The following is a 12,617-nucleotide window of genomic DNA, read 5'->3' as shown; positions in this document are numbered from 1 at the left end:
TTATTGTCTACTGAACCCTGAGTGTCTGGGATGTTTCTGTCCCTTCTCACTTTAGAACTTGAGAGGGGAGGGGGTATGACTGCTAAAAGAAATGCTTCAGTGCTGCGTCGGAAGCGGCATGTTTTGTATATATTTCTTATCCATTCATAAAGTATAAATTCCCCCTTCCTCCCCTGATTCTCTTTCCAATAGGCCTACAGAGAACCGACTTGAAACACATGAGCTCTTACCATGAATCAAACCTCGTTCGAGAAAGGTGCATACGCTAACCACATAGCAACGGGGAGCTCAACATTTAGTCATATGTATATTAAGGGGATGTCTACCCATCATCAGGGGCTAAAGAATCTCCATAAGGTACCGTAACATGTAAAATTTAATTCATAAATATCTTACAAAATACTGCACTTAGAAACTTGCAATTTTCCATACGAACGCCAAAGAGCAATACAAAGGACGTGGTTATTTCAATTTTAAACTTAATGACTTAGATTAGTTGTAATAATTACTTCCGTAATGACGGAATCACTATTTCAGATAAAGATTCAAAGACCACTTTCATACTTCATAAATTACTACGGGTGACATTCTTTGAAGAACACATGCTGGATAGGAATGCATTGTGGCAATTTGAGAAGCGAAACTCGTGTCTACCACATCCATTTTCATAATCATTTACGCCTTGAGCAGCCTTCGTTCCCACCCCTACCCGCACTTCCCTACTGAGTTCCTACAACTTTACGACGACAACTATAGAACAAAGATAATGATCTTTTAACCCTCAGTATCGAACATACGTTTCCGATTGCTTTTCTACATCTTTTGTTGCTTCAAGCGGACAGATTCCCCGAACGGCTTTCACCTCTGCCGCTGACAACTATAGTACTATACCTAGGTTCTAGGTACAACCAAAGAAAGTCTAAACGTGTCTTATTTGCCTATTTGATTTGTTGGCTGGATGGATAGATTTCTTTTCGTTTTATATTATTCATCACAGAAAACCACAGATGATGTTTCTGCGGTCAGAACGAATTAATTGTATGCAGGGGTGGCAAAAATCAAATTTTCCTTCTTTTAATAACTAGTTTGGTTTACCAAAACTCCTTTATATATTTAGCATACCCGTATATGCATGTCTGTCCGTGTGTGTGAAAAAAAACTAAAAAACCACTTCCTGGACCATCACCAAATTCGGTCAAAATATAGTGTCAAGAGTCAGGAATTGAGTGTGTTCTTAAAACCATGTACTCAAACCGGAAGGGTTTAAATAAACCATTTCCGGTTTGATCATTGATCACCATAAATCGAAAACGGTAATATGTAGTGAGATCCGATTTTGTGCTTTGTAAGAACACATTATCTCTATTACTAACTCTCTACCAAAACCGAAAATGATTCAAATCAACGATAATTTATGGTTTCAATAAATATTGATCTACCAAGAGCAAAAACGGTAAAAAAAAAAAGATAGATGAAAGCGGTTTCCTCCAATCGAGTAGCTCTCAAGCGTCTCAAGTTTACCTTTCATCTCCTCTTTCGATCTTCAATTGAAACTTGAAGTCGTAGAAATTAACCACTTCCGGTTTCAGTAATGATCTCCATAGAACAGGAATGGTAAAAGCGAGAAGCGGTTTTTTACTTTCTATTCAGCGTTCTAAAAATAACTACTATCTTCAGTCTTAAGCCTATATTCAAACCAAAAGACCGGTTCTAACGGTGATGGCTATAGAATAAAAACTGTAATAGACAACAAAAGCGGTTTTCTGCAGTCAATTAGGCGTCACAAGAATCTATTTCGTTTCTAGTCTAGTTTATCTACTAAAACCGGAAGTGGTAGAAATCTACTACAATTTTGCAGTTTCAATGTTAATTGTGAAAATATCGTACCACAGAAACCAAACTCCTTTGCCTGGTATACACGTGGCACTGCTACTTGTTTTTGAACCATTTTCTTTACCTTATGGATAATCGTGGCCTCTATTTTTTAAACCATAAAATAAGTCAAACTCAATGTCATACGTAAACTAGTTGCCAGTAGAGCACAAATTATTTACTAGTCTGCCCATTCACCACTGTTCAAAATTGACTAAGCCGAACCGAGTAGCGCGTCTGAACAAGGGATTGTAAGTTACGGAAACTAATATATAAAATTATTTGCATGAAGTTAAATCTACTTTAGATTTGTAATAAGGGATAAGAAATTGTAAACATCTGAGAGATTATTTGGTTCATACAGTTACAGTTAAGAAATAGATAAAAGCCTAAGATAGATTGGGTTAGAGCTAAGTTAGAATAAAGCTGGAAGTATAGAACCTTCCACTATGCTATTCTATGACAACCAATTAGGTTACATAATCTTCAATAAAATTCGTAAGCGCTTACACATTTTTGTAATGAAAGTCTTGATTCTGAGCGAAAAGAGCTAGTTGACCTTTGACCTCGAGTTGGACCGGTTTGCGGTTATTAATAAAATATTTATTTAACAAAGTTGTCTGGGTCATGATTTTTAGAAAATCGAAACTTATTTCCAAGAATAAACTACGCCGTGGATTATTTGTAGGACAAATGAGTTACACTATACTGTCAGGTTACAAACAGAATGGCCTGTTTTTTTTTTGTTTGTTTGTTTGTTTGTTTTGTTTTGTTTTTTAATTGTCAGAAAAGAACAGCCAAAATCTGAAATACTTTTTTTTTCTAAATAACTTATAACACAGTATAGGGTTGGAAATACAATTGATGTATGAAACATAAACAAAATCCGTTGGAGACGTTTCCGAGAAAATCTTTTTTCTCCGTAATTTTCACCCTTTAGGAAACTAGTCTTATTTTTAGAGGTACAAGAAAATGCAACCCCTTTCCTGGAGAATCCTGAAAAACTGACATACTCCCTATATCCACTAGAATCTAGGCTGAAAATAATCACTTATCCAACATTTCGCTCTCTAGTTATTTCTTTTTAGTACCATTAGAACCAACTTTCTGCGGACTGTGTCTCTGAAATAACGCATTTGTGCACCAAGATTGGTCTATAGGCTTTTTCACGTTTACGTGTGAGGATTCACTTCCCAAAGTTATTTCCTAACACCATGTGTATATATTACACTTACTTATTTTCCAGTAACAAGAACTAGAAATGTTCGAAGCCCTAGTTCCACTCATATTTAGACCATAATCTGAAACATTATAAAATTGCCCACGTAGTCTAAATTATGGTGACATTACTGCGTCCGTCCTTTATTAGCTTGGTTGACTTTGTGGATTTAGAGTTTAGCTTCCTTTTCTGTACCAGTGTTGTAAGAGACTGGAGATTACGGAGCCTTCAGTGGGATCCGTATCCTTAGTAAGGCATTGAAATTTCAAGGCTCTTCCACCGGGTATTGAACCCGAGATCTTTGCTCCAAAATGTGCGAGCTAGGCACTATACCAACGGAAAGAGCTGCTGTATTTTTAAAATGTTACTTACGTATATTTATTCACAGGCAATTTGGTTCCTGGGGTTCAGTCCAGCGTTTCTGTTAAATGGATCTTGAAGTAAAGTTGATTTTTTCATTACTTCCTGAAAATTTGAATAATGTTGCCAGGAAGCGGAAATAACTACCCGCCACAAATTTCAAATCCTGGTCACTAGACTAGAGGTAATTTTGTATTTTGTATTCATGTAAATGTCTCATACAAACTTAGTGCTGCAAAAGAACGCTAAATTTCAGCCATGATCTGTATCGAACTGTTGAGGCAGTGAACTATTGATCCTACTACCCAAAGTGTATATCTATATCTATATCTATCTATCTATCTATCTATCTATCTATATATATATATATATATATATATATATATATATATATATATATATATATATATATATATATATATATATATATATATATATATATAGTTACAGTTGAGGCAGTGCTATTATAAAGTTGGAACTAACTAATGCAGCTAATGCAGCAGCACGAAATCGTAAGAAGCAAAAAGTTCAAATTGTCGTGTTCTTTCTTTCTGGCGTTTACCAGAAAATCTACCTGCTCTGCAGAAACGAAGGAAACAAATAGGATTAGGGTGGCACCGTGTCGCCACGTTTTGCCTAATCCTCGTTTCGCCTAACCAATTATCTGACACTTTTATGACAGATAAATGATAAGATTTCAGTCCGCCATTTTAGGCGAAAAAGGGATCCTCGTTTGGCCTAATCCTCGTTATGCCTAAAATGGCGGACAATAAAAAAATCACGGAAATTCAAGAAGAGGGAAATACAGAAGAAAATTCCCTACAAAGAAATGCATTTTTTCTTTATTAATATTGATATTATATTAACCCGCGGTCAATATTTTCAAGCAGTTAGGATTAGCAAAACTCCTTTATGTATTTACCATGTCCGTACATATAATGTGTGTGTGTGTGTGTATCTGTATGAGAGAGAGAGTGAGTCCGCCCGGGAGACAAAAAGATCACTACTATTCAATAAGGATGTTAGATTCACTATTATCCACACCAGTTAAATTTGATTGTATCATATGTGTCTTCAACTCCGGATTATCCTTAACTAATATCATTAAAATTTGTTCAATTTTTACATCATCTCCGAGACGTAGCAATCTTAATCAGAGACTTATGCTAGGGACGTTCCGGTAGTATGTCAAACGAGTGAAATTTGAATACAAAAGTTATTATTTCACCAATGCAAATAAAAAAAAAAACTAGTTGATTAAGTGCTTTGAGAAGATTCAAGTTGTAATGTATTGGGATGACAAAACTATAAATGAAGCAGAGACGTATAAAAAACTGCTAGAATATAAAGAATACTTGTTTATCTTGAGCTTCTTTCAGATGTGTTCTTGCACATCTGACCTAAATGTAGTTCAGAACATTTTGCAATAAAAAATACAAATGTTGAAAGTACTGGAAGAGCTTTGTAGTCATTTCCTGCATTCGAATTTCTAAGATTTGAGCAAATACTAAACTGAGAAACATTCCAGTATCATGTGAAATTCACTTAGTACAAAGGAAAATCTATAACGGAACATCATATGACTGAACAATTACACAAATAGCAGATATGTTTGAATCGAATGAAATACAATGTTCAAGTGCACGTTACAAATTTTGTGGTGTAAGGGTTATCTTGGGCTTCATGCGTTTCCTTCCACTTTCTTCACCCCACCAGTTTCGTTCATTGTCATCATCACCGCCTCTCTTAGCCTTGGAGCATAAAAATGAGATTTAAACCAAAAGAAAAAATAAAATATTACGCTTATTTTCAATAGTGAATTCTCAGCAATGTTGAAAGGAAAACGAGAAACCTATTATTTTTTCAGAATGTATTTCCCAAAATTGTATGTAAAATGAGTAACTAAAAAATAAAGTTTGCATTAAAAGTAAAGAAGTAAAAGATAACTTAGCATTTCAGTCATCTAAAATTCTAAATGAATGCAATGCGACATAGGAACCAAATAAGAAACTAACTAACTCTATGGCTTATGGAACTCGGAGGTTCAATGCCGCGTTCACAAAAGCTCTCCACTGACTTAGCCAATTGGATCCAGTTTCTACTTTGTATTCCTATCTCTGCCAGATCCATCTTAATATTGTCCTTCCATCTGCACCTAGGTCTTCCTAATGGTCATTTTCCGATTGGTCTTTCAGTCAAGACTTTGAAAGTGTTTCTACTTTCTTCCATCCTAGCTACATGACCTGCCCACCTAAGCCTCTTAGACTTGATGACCCTAACAATGTCCCTGACCCTAATATAAATTAGAATAAGGCATTCCGTGTTGAGTATATGAATATAAATACAGTCTATAGGCGGCTCTAAAAAAAGATAGTAAGGCCAATCCTAACATACTCAATCAAGATCAACCAACAATTCTATTTAATAGACTAATTTCTCCTAATAAATTTAATGTTGGCGGTGCCGCCATATTAGCAATTCTTAATAAAAATCATCAAAGCCCTAGACTAGGCATAAAAGATAATATTCCTCGATTAATTAACAGTCTTCGACTCCCTAAACGCTCATAAGAAATATTTGCAAGACAAAATAAACCCGAAGAACATAAACCATGGGCAATTATTAGTGTAAGAGCACCTCTAAATCCTCATAATCCCATTGTTAATAATCCTATTAACACTAACCCTATATGAGCAACAGAAGAATAAGCAATTAAAGACTTTACATCAACTTGTCGTAGGCACACTAATCTAACCGATCAAATACCTACAACTCTAATACCAAACCAAATTAAATTTATACTTACAGCTACATTTTCTATAAAATATAGAATACGCAATAATCCATACCCTCCTAATTTCAATAAAACCCCCGCCAAAATTATTGAACCACTTACAGGTGCCTCAACATGTGCCTTAGGTAATCAAAGATGAACCAGAAATATAGGTATTTTAATTAAAAAAGCAACAACTAAAGCAAAATACCATATATAATATGTAATTCCCAAATCTATTACACTTCTCATATTAATTATTAATAAACTACCCTTAACATACTCTAAATAAAAAATACCAATCAAAAGTGGCAGTGAAGCAAATAAGGTATAAAACAACAAATATATGCCTGCCTGCACTCGTTCGGGCTGATAGCCTCAACCCAAAATTAAAAATAATGTAGGAATTAATGAGCCTTCAAAAAAAAAAATAAATAAAACATAAATAATCTAGAGGAAGAAAATCTCAAATAGAGTAACACAAGTAATAATAAAACTAAACTAATAAAACTCGTACTATAAAATGAACTTCTTAACACCCCCTCTCTAGCCATAATTATAAGAATAACAATTCAAATACTTAATAGAATCAATGAATATCTCAAGCTATCTCTTCACAGGTAATACCCCACCTCCCAAGGAACTAGTCCCATACTATTTCTTATTATAAATAAAAAACAAATTCTAATAAGACAAAACTGAACAACTCACCATAATTTAAAATTAAAGCCCAAAGGTATTAAAAACAACATAAACATTAAATATTTTAGCATCGTAATACAACTAAAGAATTTAAATAATCACCTCCATGGGTTCGAACAATAGATACTAAAATTGATAAACCTAGACTACCCTCACAAACACTAAAAGTTAAAAATAATAAACAAAAATAATTTTCAACATACAAACTACCCAAAGAATAAGACAAAAGTAAAAAACTTATCAACACGATAAACTCAAGTCTTAATAAGACTATTAATAAATGCTTACGTTGAATAACAAAACAAGCTATTCCTAAAATAACTAGAAAACAAGAAAACAAAATAAATAATATTTTCATAAGCTTTTATAGTTTAACTAAAACGTTGGTCTTGTAAACCATTAATGAATAAAAATTCTAAAAGCATCAAGAGAAAGTATAAACTTATCTTTAGTCCCCAAAACTAATATTTTTATAAACTACCTCTTGAAATTAAAATAACCTGAATATTACTTATAATTTTAGTAGTTTTAAGATTTATTCTAATTCAAATATCTCACCCTCTATCAATAGGACTAATACTCATTGTCAACACTATTACTACCTGCTTAACTATCTCAACTATAAGAGAATCTCCTTGATTTTCTTACATTCTCTTCTTAGTTTTTCTGGGGGGCATATTAGTTCTATTTATTTATGTTACAAGACTAGCATCAAATGAAATATTTACCTTAACACCTAATCTTTTCCTACTAATTTTCCTAGTTCCATTGCTCCTAATTGCTATAATAATTATCGACCCCCTTCTACTACCAAATATAATTTCATTGCCAGATCCGCATCACTATACAACTAATTATCAAGAAATTCCTGGTATAAAATTTTATATAACAGTCTATGTTCTTCTCTCAGAGCAAGCGACCATGTTTTGCAACCATATAAAACAGCAGGTATGATTGTCGTTTTATATATTTTAAACTTCACGACGACAGAATTCACGACGACAAGAAATTTTGAACTGAATAATAACACGAATTCCCTACTTTTAATCGTCATTTAATTTCTCCGTGAATATGATTTTCCTCTGTTAATATTGATCCTATATATTTGAAATTATCCACTTTATCAAAAGTATTATTTAATATTTTAAGGCATCCATAATTTGCCGTATTACGGTCCCGACGCATTTCCATGTATTTAGTTTTCTCTGCATTTACTTCTAAATCCATGTCCCTGTAAGCTTTTAATAAGATCTCTGCATTTCTTTCTATTGTTCTCCTGTCATCCCCTATTAAATTTAAATTATCAGCATATGCCATAACCTGGTGAATACCGTTCAACTCTAGGTCCTGGCTGCTATCTTTGATTTTCCCTATAGCGTATTCCAGAACAAAGTTGAATGATAATGGCGAAAAAGCATCTCCTTGTTTCAGGTCATTTTCGACGTGAAAGCTCGGGACAAAAATTTTCCTACCCGGACTTCACCTTGGGATTCATTTAAACATGCATCCAAATAAGAAAATAAATAATAGTGTCATCAGTAATTGATACTATTGATTTTAAAACAATATTATTTTAAATAACAATTTATACAATAATGATATATAACATATCTTTTTCATAGATCCTAAGAACAGTAATTAAGATTTAAACGTAAATATAAGGATTATTTACAGAAAAGTAAAAGGACAGTTACTTGAATACATGATAGACACGCCTGGAAGATGTAAACAAATACTTGCTTCTGATTGGCCAAAACTGGAAACTGTAAACAAATCCTTATCTGTGATTGTGCAAATGCCTGTCCACGATATTTGAAGGGAATATATTTTTTTGTTTATACAATTTTATTTCCTTAACAGATTTTCAATAGCTATTTGCTAATGGTTACTTAGAATTCAAATATATTTTTGTTTTTTCTTTGTTAGTAACACATTGAAATCTTTAAGATTTACGTCCCACGATTATGCCGGTTAGGCTAAAGGAGACGGTGATGATGAGAGAGAGTGAAATGGTGGAATGAAGAAAGTAGGAGGAAACGGGAGAACCCCGAGAAAACCAACGAGCACGGTGTTTGTCCACCACAAAATCCACGGGATCGAACCAGGGACCCCAAGCACCGGAGGTGAACGCTTTACTACTGAGCTACCGCACCCCCTAGTAATACATTGAGATATTTGGATTGTGGAATTATTCAAAGATCAACTTGCCACTAGAGCGATTTGTTCAAATCAGTCATTTCAATCACAGTTGTCCATTTTTATGAGCTAATTTAGATATCTCTTGTCAGATCTAGCTCGAAACTTTTTCAAATTTCATATTAATTAAAATAATATAGGATCAGAATAGGATCTCTTATAATGGATTAACAGTTTTAAAAAAGCATTGACATTGGAATGAAATTCTCTGAAACACCAGCAAAACCTACAATAATATAACTTCTGCATCCACATTAGTACGAAACAGAAATATAAAATGCATATTTTCGTAATACTCATGCAAACTATATTTCCTTCAAGACGCTTATTAGCAGTACCATTTGACAATATCAGATATTTGGAAACAAACTGCAAACTAAAACACTCACCTTTAAACGAAATTAATAATAGGGATTAAAGTATGCGTAATTTTTTTTCTCATCTGAAATATACCCACTATAGATGCTGTGAGGGCGTTAAGTTTAAATGAATAGTATATCGAATGTTAATGTTCTCAAAATGGAAAGGAAAAATAACCATAATACAAATGTCGAAGCATTTTCCCTAAAGCAAATGTTCGTACTACAAATTAGTTTTGGGGAAATAAAATATTTCTCAGTTCTTCATATAGTAGGGAATAATCTTTTTAAAATTTACCTCCAGTCTTACTTCCGCGAATTTTTAATAGTCCGCCATTTTAGGCAAAACGAGGATTAGGCCAAACGAGATACTTATTTCGCCTAAAATGGCGGACACAAATCTTATCATTCATCTGCCATAAAAATGTCAGATAATTGGTTAGGCGAAACGAGGATTAGGCCAAACGATGCAAGATCGGGTGGCATCCCGGGGCGTTCTACCACACCCATTGGAAAAGGACTTGAGAGGGGGAGGGAAATTCTGCCTGTCAGCAGCACATCTGTTCGTGAAGACCAAATTGTAGCAGATACATTCAACCACTATGTAATATATAGCCCATTACAATGTTGCCAAAAAAAATTGTTCATTACTCGCGATCTACGTCATTAAGCGTAAATTGAAACAACTACTTAATTTCTATTGGTTTTCTCTATTCATATGGAAAATTTTGAGTTGTTACGTACCATATTTCGTTAGATATTCATGAAGTAAAATTTACATTTTATCTTATGGGAACTGAGAAACCAGTGGTAAAAGGTATAAGATTCCCTTAAGTTGTAAAATTATATTCGTTTAATTTTCACTAATATAATCTTAACAATGTAAAGCATTCGCTACGCACGTTATCTTGTTTAAAAACAGAAAGCCTAGCTCTTATGTTTCCGTCTCGGGGTTGGACTGCGGGATGATAGAAATCCGAAAGAGATGTTTTTATTATATTTTGTACAGTAGATCTGCTCCTTCATAATCTCCGTGTTTGATAAGAATGAACCTCTCTGGCTCACGAAAATGTACCATGCACATTAAATGCCAGACTAATATAGCAAACATTGAAGATGCCCCCCTAGAAAATTTTCTTCGGCCGCCATGTCTGGAGGTACACAATTTCGCAACTCAGTGGATACGATGTGGACGTATTCAAAGTCTACTGATTTACCCATAAAATTTAAATTTTATAACAATATTCTCAGTGAATACTAATCTGAGGAGAACTATTTTTTAATTCGATCGCTAAAGGAGTGGTTTTTTTTTTTTTTTTTTTTTTTTGTTCACCAGGTCTCGGTAATCGTCCGGCACGTCGATTCAGTGTAGAGCCTGATAATCGACGTGTTTTCATCTGGAGAGAGTGTGGAACACGACACAATCCCATGTTTGTTCGAGAAAGATCCCAGTATCATGGTGGTGGACTGATGGTGTAGGCAGGAATCAGCATTGGTGGGCGTCCTGAGCTCCACATCATCCGAAATGGCTCTTTGACGGCTCTCAGATATAGGGATGAGATCACAAAAAACCTCTTGTTCTTCCTTATGCTGGTGCCATTGGTGATTCGTTCCTTTTTATGGATGACAATACTCGTCCTCACAGAGCTCGGTTAGTGGATGAGATGCTGAGGGTATCGCTCGGATGAAGTGGCCAGCATGATCTCCGGATCTCGTTCCAGTTGAGCATGTCTGGGATATGCTTGGCAGACGAATTGCCGCTAGGCCAGTAAATCCAACAACCATTCCAGAGCTGGAAGTCGCTCTTCTGGATGAGTGGCACAACATCCCCCAAGAACTCATCGATAATCTGATCGAATCTATGCCACGCAGCTGCGAGGCTCTGTTGGCTATTCGAAGTGATCATATGACATATTAAGGAACAATCAGCGTTTTTGCCTTGCCTGTTTGTGAGCAGTTCGAGAGGTGCACACATAACCGTCTTGTGTCATGAGCCATGTGAACAAAGTTTTCCGTGCCCCAACACCAGTACGTGCCCCATTTTTCTAGTGTATCTTAAAGCATTCCTTCTTGTATGATATATATGAGTCAAACACAAGCTTATTCATACACTATTTTAAGGTCTTGTGTAATATTTCAGCTGAACCCCTAATTTTTTTGAGCATTATATACAGTATATATATAGTGGCGGATCCAGGAAATGATCAAGGCAGGAGCTAAACCATAGTTTGCAGTTTTATCCAGTGTAAAGCAGGATTGAAGACCATTTTATGCAGTGTATACTTGAGTGTGAAGGGAGGGCTATAGCCCCCTTGGATTCGCATCTGTATATACATACAGTGGCGGATCCAAGGGGGGATTAGGGGCTATAGCCCCCCCTTGACGCTCAGATATACACTGGATAAAATGCGCTTCAATCCTGCTTTACACTATATAAAACGGCAAAATATGGTTCAGCCCCTCCCTTGACCACCTGGATATATATATATATATATATATATATATATATATATATATATATCTATATATATATATATATATATAGATATATATATATATACATGATCGAAAATGGCCTCGAATCCATACTCGCTGAGATGAACAGTAGATGCCATTTAAATCCACAAATTCAGCCCCGTTAGTACTGTAAGAAGGATGGTCGGTGACATATAAAGATAATTGAAAATTATTGATATTAATGTCAAATTCATAGTTTGGGGCTCCACAAGTTCATTTGTAACAGTTTTGGTATCCTTTGTGTCCAAAATGAAACGTATTCTCCCCGTGTGAGGAGCGTATATTCTGCTAGTCTGTAATAATAACTAACGGAAGTTTCACTTAATATATTTCTCGCTGCTCAAATTTACTCACTTGTGCGGTATATGTGTGTAAAGTAGAATTAAAACCTGTTGCTTTAAGTATTTTTCCGTTAACGAAATACATTGTATATACAGTAGGACGTCGATAATCCTAACGTAAAAAATCCGCGGTCCCTAGAAGCTTTTTACATTTTGTCTTAACGCTAGCGATAAACAAATAATAGCGTGTCCATCGACGTTATGTGAAGTCAGTGATTTTACAAAAGTTCATTTATATGTAATTGTTTGTCATGTATTTTTATTTTTATTTTTTCTTA

This window comes from Thermobia domestica, chromosome 5 (assembly GCF_964235325.1).
Source record: "Thermobia domestica chromosome 5, izTheDome1.hap1.1, whole genome shotgun sequence".
Taxonomy (NCBI): Eukaryota; Metazoa; Arthropoda; class Insecta; order Zygentoma; family Lepismatidae; genus Thermobia; species Thermobia domestica.
This window is presented reverse-complemented; position numbering follows the sequence as displayed.